Source organism: Cornus florida, unplaced genomic scaffold, assembly GCF_030987335.1.
Source record: "Cornus florida cultivar Cherokee Brave unplaced genomic scaffold, ASM3098733v1 CherokeeBrave_3.0.0_Hap2_Chr04, whole genome shotgun sequence".
NCBI lineage: Eukaryota > Viridiplantae > Streptophyta > Magnoliopsida > Cornales > Cornaceae > Cornus > Cornus florida.
Genome location: NW_026775574.1, coordinates 25,491,779 through 25,510,413, shown reverse-complemented (window position 1 = coordinate 25,510,413; position 18,635 = coordinate 25,491,779).

The window sequence follows — 18,635 nt, the reverse complement described above, 5'->3', positions numbered from 1 at the left end:
AGTATTAGCATGCTTTGTATGATAAAGATTTTACCGATAACATGTTAAGGTGATTGTATGAATGATTTGCTATAATGCTTTCATTATATAAATTATGTTAAGTTATGTGTTAGATGATGATTCATGAAGAAATTGGTGTAAGTAGTATAACTTATGTATATTATAATTTAAATAAGCCTTTTTTTATTATAAGCATGCTAAGTGGTTGATAAAATGACTATAAGAAGAAAAATGTTAAATTTTATATTGTAAGGGCATGCATGTGAAATGTGATTATGTGAATATTTGATGGTGTTCTCATTTCGTGATGATACGTAGAATATTGGTCATTGCTTAGTTGACAAATGAAGTATACATGAGACTATTCATTACTCATGCATTAGGTAGGAAATGTGTGGGTGACAAGGTGATGTAAGAAGGATGAGATTTCAAGTTAAGAGATGTTGGTAATGAACGGAAGACAAGCGGTAGCCTTATTTTCTAGATTTTGGTAGCTTGGCCCTAAATGGTGATAAGCGGTGGTTTTATACCAAGGAAAGATAGCCCGTGTCCCAAATGGTGGACGAGTTGTAGACTTGTGCCATTTAGAGTTTGTGGTCTTTGGTGTGGATATATGGAAGTGAGTGGGATTGGTCGAGAAAACGCATTTGTATTTAGGACGAGGCCATGGGATTAGTTAATAAGTAGTAATGGTATTAAGCATAAATCAAGAGCATTGGTTGTGTTGATAGTATTGAGATGGACTTTTGTGCATGAATGTGGTATTATCGATATATTATTGCTAATGCCTTGTGTTGATGATTTTATTATTTCCCCGTACAAGTATGACCCATTGTCTTAACCTCCTTTTTATTATGTGTTTGCTCAAGTGGCTTTAGGAGTCACGCCTTAGGCATACTCTACTCAGCCGTGGTGCTCACCCCTTTATCTCAAACATTTTTAGGACTTGGAAGAGAAGTGGTGGATGGTGCATCTTACGAGCTTAGGCATAGATGTAGAATATATTCTTTCATCCTTGGTAACCGACACTATATTCATAAAGTTTTGGACATAAACTTGTATTATTTGTAATCATTTCAATGGCAATGTAAAAGATTTTTTATTGGTATGCAATATATCAAGTAAGTAGTTGTTTTGATATTAAATGTCTTTAAATGATTTTATGAAAGAATAGGTATTTTCGTTAATTAATTTCCAATTAAAAATGAGCATTTATGGCATACGATTCATGAGTTCATGTATATGTTGATTTACCATTTTTATACAAGATTTAGGATTGGTTTAAGGTTAATCACAATGTCACAATTGAGCTAAGGGGGATGTCAAGTGCCAAAAACACTAAAAAATGGACCAAGTACATAGACTTGGTTAGTTTCAGTCGACGCTTGCTTTTACTGGTATGTAAAAATTTTTGACCGCAGCGAAATTATTATTGTAGTCCCTATCGGTCAATGTGTGAGGACTTCACATCGACCGAAAGTCCTTTTTCAGTCGACGTGTAGACCTCTATGCGTTGACCGAGTCCTGTAGCCCTCTCTTTGTTGTTTTGTTCCCATTTTATCTATTTTTCTACCATCCAATGATCTAATTATGTACCTTGGGACCTAATGAAGTGTATTAATTATATTTTAACCATATGAGTGACCATTTTACCCTCGGATGGTCTCGGGTTCGGGTATAGACCCGGTTGGCGATTTGAACTCTCGGGTTCGAGTTGTTACATGATAATTCCAGAAAGTTGTGAAATTGAGAGAACAATTTTATGAGTTGCCTGATAGCCTTATGAGCCACATGATATGGTGTATCTATCGTTTGATAACCTAGGTGCCTAATATTGATTCAAATTTGAATCTGACGGCTATTAATGTATTTAATACACCTCAGCCACCTTGCAACAACTCTATTGATCAGATTTCTCTCTATATAAACATGGGGCATTGATGAGCAACATACATAACTTTGAGAGAGCATTTAAGAGCGCTAAAGAGCTACACTTGAGCATTGATTACATCTTTCATTTTCTCATTCATTGTTCATAGACTTGAGCTTCATTTGGTTCACTAATACTTTAGTCTTGTGAGCTTGTGATTCAAATATCCATATTTGAGAGATAACACATGTATTAAACTCTTCCTTCATTTACCACAAAGGGTTGGTATAACCTAAAGAATCTTAAGAGAATGAGTTTCTCTTAGCAAAGGAAGAAGAAACAAGTTCACTTCAAAATTATAAAGGTTTTGTCTCCACCACAAAGGAGGAGCCTTAGTGGATTTGGTAAAGTCTCAAGAAAGATTTTGAGTCGAGGAGCAGGAGTTTTCGAACCTCACTAAAATGGCTTGTCATAGTTTGTAATTTCTCTTCCCTTATCTCCCTTATAATTGTACTTTTATTGCTTATTTAATTATTTATCTTATTGCATAATTAGATAAGTTTTTATTTTATTTTTTATATCAAATTACATATCTAAAAATCAAAATATTAATCATTGTTTGCTATACCCCCCCTGGAGTCATGACTTGGGTAGCAATAAAGAGTTCTTATAATGAGTAAATTTTTAAAAAAAAAAAAATTGTGTAAGGAAAATACTAGGAGTTTTGGTAAAAATAGGAAACTAAAAAGTTGCCAAAATCTGAATTTTCGCATATCCAAGAAAACTCAACCCGTTCAGATTTTACCGAGTGTTATTTTCATGCAGAAAGTTTAATCGGTTCAATTTTGAAGTTCAACCGGTTGGACTTTACTGAGTGATTTTTTTAACCTCTGCCTTTTTAAGAACTATAAATGTACTCACAAGTATTCCTCATTCATATACCTGTTCTAAATGATGTTCTCAATGGATTCAGTAGTAAGAGATATGTGTGCTTCAGCTCCGAAAGACCGAGACTCAAGATTGCTGAAAATACAACTCGAGCATCAAGTTTAGACTTTGAAATTTGTGAACGTTAAAAATTTATATCTCATAATCTCTTCATTTGACAAATTTGAGACAAAACCAACCTAGAGAATTTGTAACCTAACTCACAGTTGGAAAAGTAAAATTACGTTTTGTGAAAAATAAAAAAAACATATAGCTAAACTTTCTTTAAACATATGAAGCTTCTGTAGTCTTCAACATATAATCTGCACATCAACTTAACAAAACTATCCGTGAAGCTTACTAAAGAAAGATAATCATAAAGCATAAACAAAACATAATGTCATCACTTGTTACAGTCTATGCTTAAAATTTCAATGCAATGCAAATGCAATGAACATGTGCTCTCCCCTTAATGAAAACATGCAAAAATATATCTCTCCCTACATATTAAACTCTAAACTCTCTCCCCCTTTTTGGCAAAAATTGACGAAGGACTCAAACGAAGAAAGAAAATAAAGAAGAAGTAAACAACTATATAAAACTTACATATATAAACCAAAAGAGAATATGGACTCAACAAGACTATTAATATAACTATAACCAATTCTTTGTAATTCGATAAACTTAGTAAGTGTCGTAAATTCAACATCAAGTTCCAAAAATAAATAATCTATGAATTATTTAGTTTTCGGATAATATATCAATGATATCACATTCCCTTACAAACTAAACAATCAACATATGCAAAGATACATTCCATTGAATTCCCTCCATGGAAATTCATAAAACATCCCACCTTCCCTTAGTCACATAGCACCTGAGCTACTTAATATCCCTCCCCCGCATCCTCATAGTAGAGTTACTCTCCATTAGATTCCCTCTCCTTCAGGGAAATTCTCACTGAGGCACATAATCTCTCACCTCTCAGGATATCATGTGCCCTTGTTCTATGGTTTCACCTCATATGGAAATCAATAGTTATCCCAAGACATTCTATCACTCTCTAGATCACTATACAATCCATATTTCCTACTCTAGACAATGGCAACACCTCATACCTTAAGAGCATCACCAATTCCCTCTCAAAGTCAAAATATAACAAGTGGATGAAAATAATACACTCCAATGGGCTCTCAAAAGACCTCTCATATTTTGAGATTGTCAAAAATATTGCCATATATAGCAGCTCTCAAATTTTTTTGAGAAGTCTCTTTTTTCTCATACGGTGCCATTTCTTACACACACAATCTTAGCAGTCTCTTTCTCCCTTTCATTGCCATTTTCTCTCCCTTTCATCAGCATGTCTACTGTTTTGTAACTAGGGATTGATGAAATCACTAGTATGATTATGGGAAGATCAGGCTATCATTATTAGCGCTCGATGTAATCACCAGTACAATCTCCAAACCATGTTCTTTATTATTATATTTGTAAGATCTCACTACTATATCTTGGATTTCTTGAGGGTTCTTCAAACTCAACGAAATCGCTTGATTCTACTCTTACTTGCATCTCATGGTAATCTATGCTTTTACTGTTTATTTTTCTGATTTGATTATTTCGATTTACATCTTTTAAGTTTATCATCATTTGATTTGTTTTGTATGTTTTAATCCATATATGCAAACCTGATTCTCATGGATTATAAACAAATTAATTTTAGGCTAAAATTGAAATCAAATAAGTCATTGATATGGATAACTATTAGGTGCTAAATGTTATAAATTTTAGCCCCTTTACTTGCATATTTTATTCTCTTAATAATAGTTTATTTGTGATTTTATATTATTTTATTGTTTTTATTTATTTCAGGGCTTTAATTGTAAAATCAGTCAAGACCAGTGATTCTGAGCTTTAAAAGATGAATTCTGTGGGACCAAGCAATGTTGAAGATTCAAGTCTAATTATACTTAAAAAATAGTTCAAAAGAAGTCACAAGTTGATGAGAATGAAAAGAAGAAGAAAAGGAAAAATCATTCTCCAAAAAGGAAACTTTCGCTAAAGTTGGTAACTTGAACCCATTTTGGTAATCTGGCCATATCTCCCTCCTTGAGTGTCAAAATAGCTAAATTCTCACGTAAAGGGAAAGGAAATTCGAAGAGCTACAATTTTGTATTTCATGAGGATTCTCTAAAACTGCTGTTTACTTTGTCAAAATTAGGCTGGAAGTCTGTATGAATTTTGTAGTCCTTATTTGACAGAATTTCTATGTATGTCTTCTATATGAAAAATGGAACTTTAGGGCTGATCTTTTATTATTTAAAGGGAGTACTCTAAAGCATTGAGGGATATACAGAGGAACTTGAGGCTAATATCAAAGAGAAGCATTCAGAAGAAAGAAGAGATTGATCCATGGCGGTAAAGATGTCTGCCTCAACCATGAAGAATTCCACTCCAGTCATGCTTGGCTAAACTTTTTGCTAGGGTTGTGATGTAGCCCTAGCTTAGCACACTGATTGATTATATTTAATTATTGTAGAACAATTTTTATCATGCATGATTGTGTAATGTATAGGATTTTTAATTGACTTGTTAATAAGAATCGATTTTAGAGTTTTAATTCAATTACAAATATTTTTCTTGTATTGGATATTTTAATCCTGTGATTGAACACAGCTGATTTACTTCTTGTAGTTGTGAATGAGATGATTACACAATGGTATTTCTCTGAATATAGTGTTAGAGATTTGATGGATTATGCCTAGAAAAGATGGACCATGCTACGCCCTAGAGTAAAGTAGATAGGTAGATGGTTTATACCAATCGAAGATAGTCCATGCTTAGCTTTAAATTATATTATTTTTTAGGTGAATTAATATGTGCTTGTAGCCATGATTTATTCCATGTGCATGTTATATCATGTATCTCCAATAAATTGATGTAATTAACTGGTGGTGCAACGTTAGTGGTGAAGTCATACCCCTAGTTCTCTCCTTCTCTATTTTCTACATCTTACTTAATCATTGTTCTTTAGTTTATTTTAGTTTTTTTACTCAATTAATTTAGAATTAATCATCACAATTCAATTATCCTACTTTCAAGTTAATTTGGAATTTAGGAAATCTATTGACAAACTTAATTTACACAAGTCCCTTGGGTACGACAACCTTACAAGTAAACCCTATCTGCAAAGATTCGTGCACTTGCGAGTGGTACATATAATTCTCATAATAAGTTTTTGGTGCTGTTGCCGGGGACTTGTTTTAGTTCTTGACAGATAATATTAAATTCTACAATTAATTTCAATTAGGATCTTAGTTTAGGATTTTATTTTATTTTATTATTTTTTTTATTCACACTTGCAGGTGGAAGACGTTCATTATCACTCCCTAAGCTTCCGTTAGACCCAGAAATCAAAAGAACTCTTAGAAACTTGAAGAAAGATTTTGGAGGCCTTAAAAAGGAAAAGATGGCAAATGATCAATAGAAGCGTAGGGAGTTGCAAGTCGAAGGAAGCACAGATCTATCAGCAGGAGAAGCAGTTTAAAGGATCACTATGAACCAGGTGCATACAACTCTTCATTTGTAGTTCGGTATCCTCAAGTAAGGGCCCCTCACTATGAAATTAAGGCTAGTACTCTTCAGTTACTGCCTTCTTTTTACGGCCTATCAAAAGAGGATCCATACCGGCACTTAGATGACTTTGCAGAGGTGTGCAGAACAATAAAGATCCAGAGCTTTGACGATGATGTGCTCAAGCTACAGCTTTTCTCCTTTTCATTAAAGGACAAGGCGAAGGATTGGTTTAATTCATTACCAGCAGACTCCATCACTACATGGGCTGAATTGCAACAGAAGTTTTTGAACAAGTACTTCCCCATGGTGAAAACTACTTAATATCGAGATGCTATTACTCGTTTTGCTCAAGGGCTTGACGAGCCTTTTCATGAGGCTTGGGAAAGAGTCAGAGACCTCCTTTGGAAGTGTCCTCATCATGACATGCCCAAATAGTAGCTTGTCAACTTCGTTCATAAGGGGCTCAATGAGGCACAAAGGTATATGGTGGATGCCTCTTATGGTGGAAATTTTATGTTAAATAGTGTAGAGGAAGCATGGCAGCTTTTTGGAAATATATCTAATAATTCTACACAACATGTCATACCTCTAGTGGCAAGACCTCATATCATATTGAGGAGAGCAGAAAGTGTGAATGAAGCAGGAATAAATCAAGGGTTAGTGAGCCAAATTGAGGCATTAACCAAGAAGATGGATCAATTGATGACTTCATAGTCAAATTTTACCCCTCCTTCGACTAATGCTCAAGGTTTTGAAGTGTGCTCTTTCTATTCCAGTTTAACTCACCATGTGTCCAGTTATCCAAGTGCAGCTTAGTATTCAGAAATTTCACAAAAGCAAGTTAATGCTGCCTATAAAACGCCCGGAGGTAATATGTTTTCAAACACTTACAATCCGGCTTGGAGAAACCATCCAAACTTCTTATGGAGAAATCCAACCACAGGGACATCACCTCCTCCACCTCAAATACCTCAGGTACAAGGCAATTTTCAATCTCAAGTTTAGACTTCAAATCCTCCTGGATTTACTCATATGAATGCCTTCAGTCAACCTCAACAATTCTTATCGATGCTCGTGGCAATGATAGAAAAGTAGCTAGAGCCAATTAATCAACTTGTGCAGTCTCATTCTCAACTTGTGCAATCTCATTCTCAATCCCTTACCAAGTTAGAGACTCAAGTTGGCCAACTAGCTCAAGCCTTGAACAGAAGAGAGGATGGCAAGCTTCCTAGTCAACTAGTAGCCAATCCTAGAGATGTGCGTATAATTGATGACATTACTGTCCAAGAAGTTCACCATGAACAAGTGCAAGCAATTACTACTCTGAGAAGTGGCAAGAGAGTTGAAAATAAGGTGGAAGAAGAGGAAGCAAAGAAGGATGAAAATTGGAAGAAAAGACTTGAAGAGAAAAAAGAGCGTAATGAAAAGCACAAGAAGTACCTCCAACTATTAAGCCATTTCTTAAGTAGAGGTATACAGTTGTGCCATTCCCTCAGAGACTACAAGAAACATCAAAGGCAGCAAAGCAAGCAAGCAAACTTTAGGACATAATGGAGATGTTCAAACAAGTGAAGATTAAACTCCCATTGCTTAATGCAATTCAGCAAATTCCATCGTATGCCAAATTTCTGAAAGATATGTGTACTCAGAAAAGGCGTTCAAATAGTCATGTTCCTAAGAAGATGCTACGAGCTGAGCAAGTCAGTTCTATAATCCAGCACTGCACTATTCCAAAATTCAAAGATCCAGGCGCGCCAATAATTTCATGCACAATAGGAAATCATCAAGTAGAGCGAGCTCTACTAGATTTGGGTGCAAGTGTAAACCTTCTTTCTTATTCAGTTTACTTACAACTCGGATTAGGAGAATTGAAACCTGCCTCAATTATTCTCCAATTGGCAGATAGGTCAACCAAGCAACCCTGTGGTGTCATCGAAGATGTGATCATCAAAGTAAATAAATTCTACTTCCCAGTGGACTTTATTGTGCTAGATGCCGAGCCAGTTCCAGAGTCAAGGAGGCACATTCTAGTAATCCTTGGTTGTCCTTTCCTTGCGACAACAAATGCAACCATAAATTGTAGGAATGGCGTCATAGACTTATCTTTTGGCAATATGAAGGTGCGCTTAAATATTTTTAATGACGGTCAATGCCCTTCAGATGATAAGGGTTGTTTTCTTGTCGATACCATCGATGAATGTGTTAAAGAGATGGTCCCATTTGCTTTAACAAAAGATCTACTGGAAGCATGCCTATCTTACTTTGATACAGAGTCCTTTAATGTTGACAAAAGCATTGAAGAGGTGAATGTCATTTTTGATGAAGCCAATGTGCATAACATTCCACCATGGAAAATTCCTATTGAGCCACTTCTATCATTGCCAAGTGAACCACCTACGCCATCTTTGTAGTCTCCACCAGAGCTAGAGCTGAAGTTGTTACCCTCTCATTTGAATTATGCATATCTTGAGCCATAAAACACTCTTCCATTGCATAATTCATTCCCGGATACGCAGCTATTTCAACTTCAAAATGAGACTCCACCATGGGATGCTGATATTATGAATTGGAAGGCGTCAAGAAAGAAGACAGTTCGGCCGGATCGAAAGGATTGGTACATTGAAGATTCCATGCCTACGGAAGAAGTTGAATCCATCAATTTGACAAATCCCATCTACTCCACCTAATTATCCAGGTATCACGTCGCCTACCGACGTTAAATGTAGGAATTGTAGACAGGATTTTTCAATTATGTATTTTTTTTTTTCTCTCTTTAATTTTATCTTTTGTTTTAGTAAATTAGGAAGATTTAATGTGTTTCGTAAGATTTTTAGTTACTTGTGCAGGATACAAGTTGTGTAATAATGAAGCGTTGTGCTGGTTTTGCAGAAAATAAAAAAAATTTTATGGCAGTAAAAAAAATTCGTCCAAAACGGACCATCGATGCCATCGATGCCAAAGTAATGGCCGTTTGAAATTTGCTTTCTAAAAAAAAATTAATAATAAAATTTTTTTCCAGCTACAAGCCCGGGTGAATGATCGCCCGGCCCATGGGCGACCATCGCCCAGATGAGGATTTTTTTTCGGAGCGAGTATCAGTTCTGGGTGAACGATCACCCAGCCCATGGGTGACCATCGCCCGGCAATTTAATTCTGACGCGAAGTAGCAGCGCCGGGCGATCATTCGCCCGGTTTCATGGCGATCGTTGCCCGGTCATTTTTTTTCCCAGTGACCACCAATCCAGTAGAAGCGTCGGGTGATCAATCGCCTGACTTAATTGTGACAGTCGCCCATGGCGACTTCGAGGCAAGTGGACAGTAGTTGGCGAGCGAACATCGCCTGGCTCCACATGGCAACAGTCGCCCATGACGATGCGGTAACAGTAGGTAGCAGCGGTGGTTGGATTTTTCTCTAGCCGGAATGGTTTGGTTGTTGATTACATGGTCAATTACAATGGCTGAATTGCGATTGTGAATTTGGTGTTGAACATAGTTATTTTACAAATGATCTACATAATTATCTTTGGGTGATGATAAATTGCTTTGTTGATTACAGTAGTTTCAATTGGTGGTTTGTGCATATTATTTAATTTCAGAACTTGGAATTAGGGAGGCTTGATTGATATATAGAGTCAGTGATTATTTGTTGGGTTGCTGTTTGTGGTCCGATTGAGGTTGGGTCCTTCTTGCTCACGGATTGTTTGTCGCTTTTCTCCGGCCTTGGTTGCTCGCTGTCATCCTTCAATTTACAAAACCGGTTGCCGAATTTTGTGTTGAGCGTGGGGTTTTGTTGCTCGCTGTCATCCTTCAATTTACAAAACCGGTTGCCGAATTTTGTGTTGAGCGTGGGGTTTTGATTGGGTTGTTGCACTTGGTTGAATTATAATTTGTGGATGTTTTATGCACTTTTGGGTTGTGAGCACAGTGATCCTAAATTGTGACTTTAGTGTTTGGATTTGGATTGTTAATTACAAAAGTTTGGGGCTGATACTTGTGGTGACTTTGGTAGTTTGGTTGTTGTTTAGTGGTTGATTGGGTTGTTGTACTTGGTTGAATTATAATTTGTGGGTGGTGATTGCAACTGAGTGAGTTTGTGATTTTGTTGACGGGCATCAAATTACCTAAACCCATTATCCTTACATCTTTCCAAATTTTCATATTCCATCTCTACATAAACCATTGCAAAATTCCTTCTATCTTACCATAATCCATTATCGTTCCCCACAATCACCACCATAATCACCACCTTTCCTACCTTATTAGAATAATTCCTACCCATGAGGCTGCCGCTAATGCGTTGATAAGCACCTGATTACTTGGTTGGTGAGCTGACCCGACTTCGCGCTGAATTTCAAAAAATTCGTCAGGATCAAATGATGATGATGGCTACGATGCCCCACTGCCTCAATTCCAGATATCTTGCCATGTGATTTCGTTCTTTGTTTTTATTTTTTTTAGTTATTATTTTTCTTGCTTTTGATTTTTGCCCAGTGAGGACACTGTCCAATTCAAGTTTGGGGGCACAGAGTCTGCTCTAGTTGTTAAAAATTTTAAAAAAAATTCAATTCTTTTTCTTTGGCACATTGACTTTATTCAAGTATTTGAGAATTGTCGGTGGAATTAAGACACTTAAGTATTTTTTAAAATTCTTTTATGAGATCATCTTAAATCCCTAATATCCGTGCTTTATTTTAAGTGGGTTCTATTATCTAGTACGATTGGAGTTTTAGTAATTGTCGGTCCTTGATGGATTTTACATGCACACTAGAATTTTATCTATGGGTATTTGTATTTTTTGTTAAATTCTGATGACTATGGATGTATATGAATTTGTGAACTTTCAAGGTTATTACTATGACATAGATATTAAAAAAAGAAATTCGTAACCCTTTCATGGAGTAATCAGGGCTCATGTCTCATATGCGTAGAGTGTTTGCATGAAGAAATGGGGGTAAGGATAAAAAGAAAAAAAAAAAAAAAAAAAGAAATAAAAAGAAGAAATAAATAATATTTTGCCATAGAAAATAACTTAAGAAGGGATTTGAGGAATTGAAGTTACAGAAGTTGGGTTCAATTAAAAAGACATTACTATATAGGTAACTTGCTAGTTCATAAATTTCACAACATTGGGAATTGATTTTTGCTGTAATTTTTGTTACACAAGTGTGTGGAAAACATTGGGGTAAAGTATGAAAATAGGGATTAAGGAGTATAGTCAGATGATAATTTTTAAAGTACTTTTGTGTAGTCTTCGCCTTGATTATTGGGATGATATGAGAATAAGTTAATTGCCAGATGATTAAATTGTATTGTATGTTTGTGGGTATCATCTCTCTCTGGAAACCCTCACGAGACTTCACTCGTCCACTAGGGGTAACCTAGGGGTTTAAAAGGCTTGTTGCATACAGTAAATGGAATCGTAATTCACACGAAAGTGGCATTTATGTTTTCTTTAGTTTTATTGCTATAGGACTAGCAATATGTAAGTTTAGGGGTGTGTTAGGCGCTAAATGTTATACATTTTAGCTCCTTTACTTGCATGTTTTATTCTCTTAATAATAGCTTATTTGTGATTTTACTTTGTTTTATTGTTTTTATTTATTTCAGGGCTTTAATTGTAAAATCAGTCAAGACCAGTGATTCTGAGCTTTAAAATATGACATTCCATGGGACCGAGCAATGTTGAAGATCCAAGTTTAATTATACTTAGAAAATAGTCTAAAAGAAGCCACAAGTTAATGAGAATGAAAAGAAGAACAAAAGGAAAAATCCTTCTCCAAAAAGGAAACTTTAGCCCGTTTTGGTAATTTGGTCGTATCTCTCTCCTCGAGTGTCAAAATAGCTAAGTTCTCATGTAAGTTGAAAGGAAATTCGAAGAGCTACAATTTTATATTTCACGAGGATTCCCTAAAATAGCTGTTTACCTTGTCAAAATTGGGCTGGAAGTCTGTACAAATTTTGGAGTCCTTATTTGACAGAATTTCTATGTTTGTCTTCTATATGAAAAAGGGAACTTTAGGGCTGATCTTTTATTATTTAAAGGTAGTCCTCTACAGCATTGAGGGATATATAGAAGAGCTTGAGGCTGAGATCAGAGAGAAGCATTCAGAAAAAAGAAAAGATCGATCCATAGCGGTGAAGATGTCTTCCTCAGCTATGAAGAATTCTACTCCAATCATGCTTGGGTAAACCCTTTGCTAGGGTTGTGATGTAACCCTAGCTTAGCACACTGGTTTGATTGTATTTAATTATTGGAGAACAATTTTTATCATGCATGATTGTGTAATCTATAGGATTTTTAATTGACTTTTCAATGAGAATTGGTTTTAGAGTTTTAATTCAATTACAAATATTTTTCTTGTCTTAGATATTTTAATCTTGTGATTAAACACAACTCATTCACTTCTTGTAGTTGTGAATGAGATGAATACACAATGGTATTTCTCTAAATATAATGTTAGAGATTTGATGGATTATGCCTAGAAAAGATAAACCATGCTATGTGTAAGACCCGAGTTTTTATTCAACCCGATGCGTCAGTGATGACCCGAAAGTTGACTTGGCAACGGACTCAAAATATGGAAACAAAAGATAAACCAAGGTCTCTGGGGATACAACACGTCCCTAGGACACCAATGACCCAAAGAAAATAAATGCAGAAACAACATTTTAAAAATGGACAAGAATGAACCTAGGGGCAAAATGGTCATTTTTAAAATAAAAGTAGGTGCTACCGAGCACACCATTGGAAAGACAATGAAAAATCAATAAACTTAGACTCAAGAATCACTTGATTCGGAGTTCGGAAGAATGAGATATGGCTAACGGAAGAAAGAGGGGTAAAATGGTCAAAGTAGTCAACCCTTGAACATCTAACCAGTTACCAAACTTTCCTAACCGGTTAGGAGGCCAAAACGAATGACCACAACATTGCCCCAAGTCATCTAACCGGTTACAAGAAGTTTACTACTCGCACACTTGCACTAAAAGTCAGCAAAAACCTGGCAGCAGGGGTTTTTGGATAAAAATTGGGTTTTTGAGGGCCTAGATGACATTTTCTGAAAAAACACAAAGAAGAAACCATCCCCGAAATCGAGTTTTCTACCTGGTAATGCAAATGAAAATTAAAAAAATGCAATGTAAAATACCCAAAATGCCCCTTCACCAGAAAAAGGGTTAAAACTCAATAAAATGCAACTTTAAGTTTTTATTTCATCAAGAATGGTATTATGTGCCAATGTGAACATGCACGCCTGCTGAATACAATAAAGTAGATGCACTACAATGGCCTACCGCCTCATGGCATATCATATGCAAAATATGACCCTTCAATGCATTAAATCACATATCTTCCATAGGCAACAATTAAGTTAAAATTAGCATACACATCACATAAGTGTCTTTGGCCCTTGGCCTCATTACAAACACATTCTAAGAGTAACAAAAGGTGCACTTAAGTGCACATTACATAGCTAGAGCAAAAATTACAAGTTTTGACACATTAAACCAAAAAGGAAGCATGATATGCTAACAAGTGCATATTCTACTATAACAAAAATGCTCCAAATAGTCAAGAAATCCTAAGAGTGATGTGCATCCCACAATAATGGTTCTTTACCTGAAAAACACTTGGTAACTTTAGGGGTGAGTAAACAAGTTAACTCGTAGGGAATGAGCATGCATAGGCTTATCCTTATATAGAGTTTGCAATTCAATACAATTTAATCCATACTATTTAAATGACATTGGAACTTTTAACAAGACACAATGAGATACAAATTCATAAGGTTATCAACTTAGAATTTAAAGAGTGAAATCAAACCAAAGTAGATACTTGGACATCGCCCGGACTAAAACCGTACTCTTGGGATCACTTTAGGGCTATTAACCCATAGGTACCTTCCCCTAGTGCGCACTTTAGTGTAGGGAGCTCTCTATCTCCCGTACTAGAACCAAGTCCTAGCCAAGTCAAGTTCTTGATGATATCCAAAGTTTCCAAAATCAACACGTTGAGTAACAAGTCATAATATGTGATAAAAACATAATAAAGCTCCATGAATTACATGACTAAATCATTAGATCAATAAGATAGAAATTAAATAGACTAACTAGTTAATTTCTCTAGATTTCAAGAGTTGTTCAAATGGTTCCAATTTAATATATATATATCAAGGAGGAAGTTATGGCCATGCTATATATCAAGTCCAAATTGGAATACAAGCATGGTATAAATATGTAGAATTAAAATCAATTTAAATCACTTAAATCTCTAGATTTAAAAGCTCATTTAAATCATGCCATATTAATATACAATAAGGTTCAAGTCATGGCTATGCCATATACCAAGTCTAAAGTGAGTTATATACAAGTTATAATTTATCACTAATTTCTCAAATTGGTACTAGACATGCATACCATTTATAAATCACTACAAAAACAATTAATTTACTTAGATAATAAACTAAAACACCCCATACCTCAATAGAGAATTGTATCTCTCTAATCCAAGGCAACCAAGCTTGAAAATGGAAAACCAAATAAGGGTTTTGTAGAGGAGGGTGAGAGGAAACAAAAGTATTCCAAGCTCAAAGGTCTAGAGCGATTGGAAAGAGGCCAAAAAATGAAGTCAAAAGCCTTAAATCAAGCTTTGCTCCAATGGTGACCAAGTTAGGGTTTGAGAGGAAAGAGATGGAATGAAATCTAAGTGTAAACCCTAAGCTAAATGTGATAGGATTCTCCACTCACTAGGTGCTCTTGCACTACCTCTCACACACATACTTGTAAGACTAATTGTGAGACCTACACTTGTCATTCATCTAAGTCTCCTTCCTATGCTTAATCCCAAGCTTACACTTTTCATTCATGTAAGGCAACAAGTGCTCCACTCCTATGCCAACAAATGGGTGAATCTCCACCTTCCATGTGTTAAGAGATTAAGCCTCCAAGTGGCTTCACAACAAGATCAACAAGTGGCACCACGATAGTGTGACACTTGTCACATTTTCCAAAAATTGTAATAAGGTTCTTTTTTGTAATATCTTTCAAATTAAATTACAAAATGGTCCCTAAGACGAAAGATAATTACTTTGCATAATTACACTAAAACGCCAAAAGTCAAGAATATTACCAAGAAGTTATGCATCTACGCCCTTTACCAGAAAAGTAAACATTTAGCATGCCTTTCTACAAAAGTAAAAATGTAGATATCATGGAATTTAAGTAACATGGATGTATGCAAAGCCGAAATCAAATCCGAGCACAAAAAGTGAGGTTATGCAAGGAAAAATGATTAACGAGAAAAAGACAAAATAGGGAAAAAGTCAAAAAAAAAAAAATTACCAAAAAAAGAAAAGAAGGAAAATGATCGGGTCATTATGACCTACTCTCTTTAAAAGGATTTTGTCCCTGAAATCGAATCGTACTTGAAAGAGAGAACAGTTGGGGATACCGAGATCGAACCTCTTATTCAAGCTCCCAGGTAGCCTCCTCAATGCCGTGGTGTCTCCACAAGACCTTGACCCATGGAATGGTCTTAGTCCGCAAGACATGTTCCTGTGAATAAAGAATCTGGACCGGACCTTCCTCGTAGGTCACGTCCTCATCAATAACAACATCTGTCCATCGTAAAATATGTGATGGATCTGGCTCGTACTTCCTCAGCATAGAAACATGAAACGCATCCTGAACCCTATCTAGGTCTGGCGGCAACGCCAAACGATAAGTAACTTCACCGACGCACTCCAATATCTCAAATGGTTCAATGAACCTAGGAGACAACTTGCCCATCTGTCGAAATCTCAGAAGTTCCTTGCGCGAAGAAATCTTAAGAAAGACATGGTCTTCTGTCTACTCTGTGCGGTAGCCAACCGCTGCCGAATCAACTTGATTTTCTCAGTAGTCTCAATGACAATGTCAGGACCTAAGGCAACGGTATCACCGACCTCGGTCCAATAAACTAGAGATCTGTAAGGTCTGCCATACAATGCCTCAAAAGGTGCCATGCCAATAATGGTCTAGTAACTGTTGTTGTAGGCAAACTCAACCAAAGGTAAGTAGTCCTCCCAACTACCTCCAAAATCCAAGATACAAGCCCATAGCATATCCTCTAATATCTTAATAGTGCGCTCCGACTGACCATCAGTCTGAGGATGGAATGCCGTGCTGAAGTGAAACCCCGTATTAAGAGCCTCCTAAAAACTCTGTCAAAAGTGAAACGTGAACCGCGGATCCCTATCCAAAATAATGGATACAGGAACCCCGTGAAGCCTAATAATCTACCTTACATATAGTCCACTCAGTCTCTCGAAATGTCTGTTACTACCAAGGGCAAGAAGTGAGCCATTTTAGTCAACCTGTTAACTATGACCCAAATGGCATCTTTTCCTACTTGAGACCTCGGAAGTCTCGTTACGAAATCCATAATAATATGCTCCCATTTCCATTCAAATACTGGTAATGGTTGCAACAAGTAAGGCATTGGGCCACAAACTGTGAAATATCCCGTTTCATACCTTGCCACCAAAACTGTCATCGCAAATTGTGATACATCTTCGTACCACCAGGATGAATTGTGAGCCAAGAGTGGTAAAAATCCCGAAGAACATCTTTACTGCAAGACAAAGGAACAAATATCATCCCCTTATACTTGAGACCACAGTCTGAATGTAAGGTCCAACCCTCTACATTCTCGCCGCCTGAAATCCAAACATGGATGGCCTTCATCTCCCCATCCTCCAACTGTGCCTCAATAACTCTACTAACAAGAGTCGGTTGAGCTACAAGGCTAAATAAAATAGCCGGTGAAACATCCTCATAAGATTGTAAACCAAGATCTGTATGCTCTTCTAGTATCTTCCATCTGTGAATGCAAATGCTAGCAAAAGTCCCTCGTGACTTCCTACTCAATGCATCGGCCACCACATTGGCCTTACCCAGATGGTACTACAACTCAAAATCGTAGTCCTCTATGAACTTGACCCATCTGCACTGTCTCAAATTCAAATCCTTCTAAGAGAAGAGATATTTGAGACTCTTGTGATCGGAGAAAACCTTAAACTTCTCCCTGTACAAATAGTGTCTCCACCCTTTCATGATAAAGATAACTGCTGCCAATTCTAAATCATATGTCGGATAGTTCAACTCGTGTGTCTTTAACTGTCAAGACCCATAAACAACCACCCGTTCTGTCTGTATCAGGATGCAACCTAAACCTTCCAGCAAAGTATCACAAAAGATCACATAACCCAAACCACATTCAGGAATGATCAAAACCAGAGCCGATGTCAACCTGACCTTTAACTCCTGAAAAGCAAACTCACAATCCTCGTTCCATACGAACTTGATCCCCTTGCCGGTAAGTTGAGTCATAGGTGCTGCTAAACTAGAGAAATCTTGAATAAATCTACGGTAGTAGCCAGCTAGGCTAAGAAAACTCTGAATCTCGAACACTGTCTTTGGATGTTCACAATCCATCACAGATTCAATCTTTGATGGATCCACTGCAACTCCGCCCCCAGACACAACATCTCTAAGGAACTTCACTTTTGATAGCCAAAATTCACATTTCTCAAACTTGGCGTACAATTGATTATCCCTAAGGATCTGCAACACTGTCCTTAAATGATACTGTTGGTTGAGGTTTGCCTTATTAATGTCAAGTGCAAGTCAAAAGTGTTCAAGGCTATACATTCACATATTGCTATCTGTCACAAGGGTATTTTAGTCTTTACACTATGTGTGCTAATATATTACACTACGTCATTGAGCTGTAATACACTACAGTGTTCATATCATGGTTTATATTCACATGTGTATGTGGCAAAAATTACAAGACTATTGTGAGGGCAATTCTGGTACTACATTGTTTCTTCAAGGCCGTTGAAGGTCTTACAGAAATGTGCCATGTGAATAGTGGTCCTAGTGAGAGAAGGATATGCTCAGAATCATAATTTTGGGCTGTATTCATCAGAATTGTATATTGTCACTTAAGGGCTGCAAAAAGGTGTATGCTGTGACACAAGCTGAGAATTGTACAGGGGTATTTTGATCTATTCAAGGTGTATTCTATCTGAATATTTCCCATCAAATGATTGGTGGTTGGTGACTCAATCTTATCTATACTAGGGCAGCAATGAGACTAGTATATAAATGCTGTTATAATAGCCTGCAGCTGATAGCATAAAAATAGAGTCATTTGAGCTACATTGTGAGGCTGTGTATGAGAGAATCGAGAGCTAAAAAGTTTGAGTGACTTTCAGAGAAA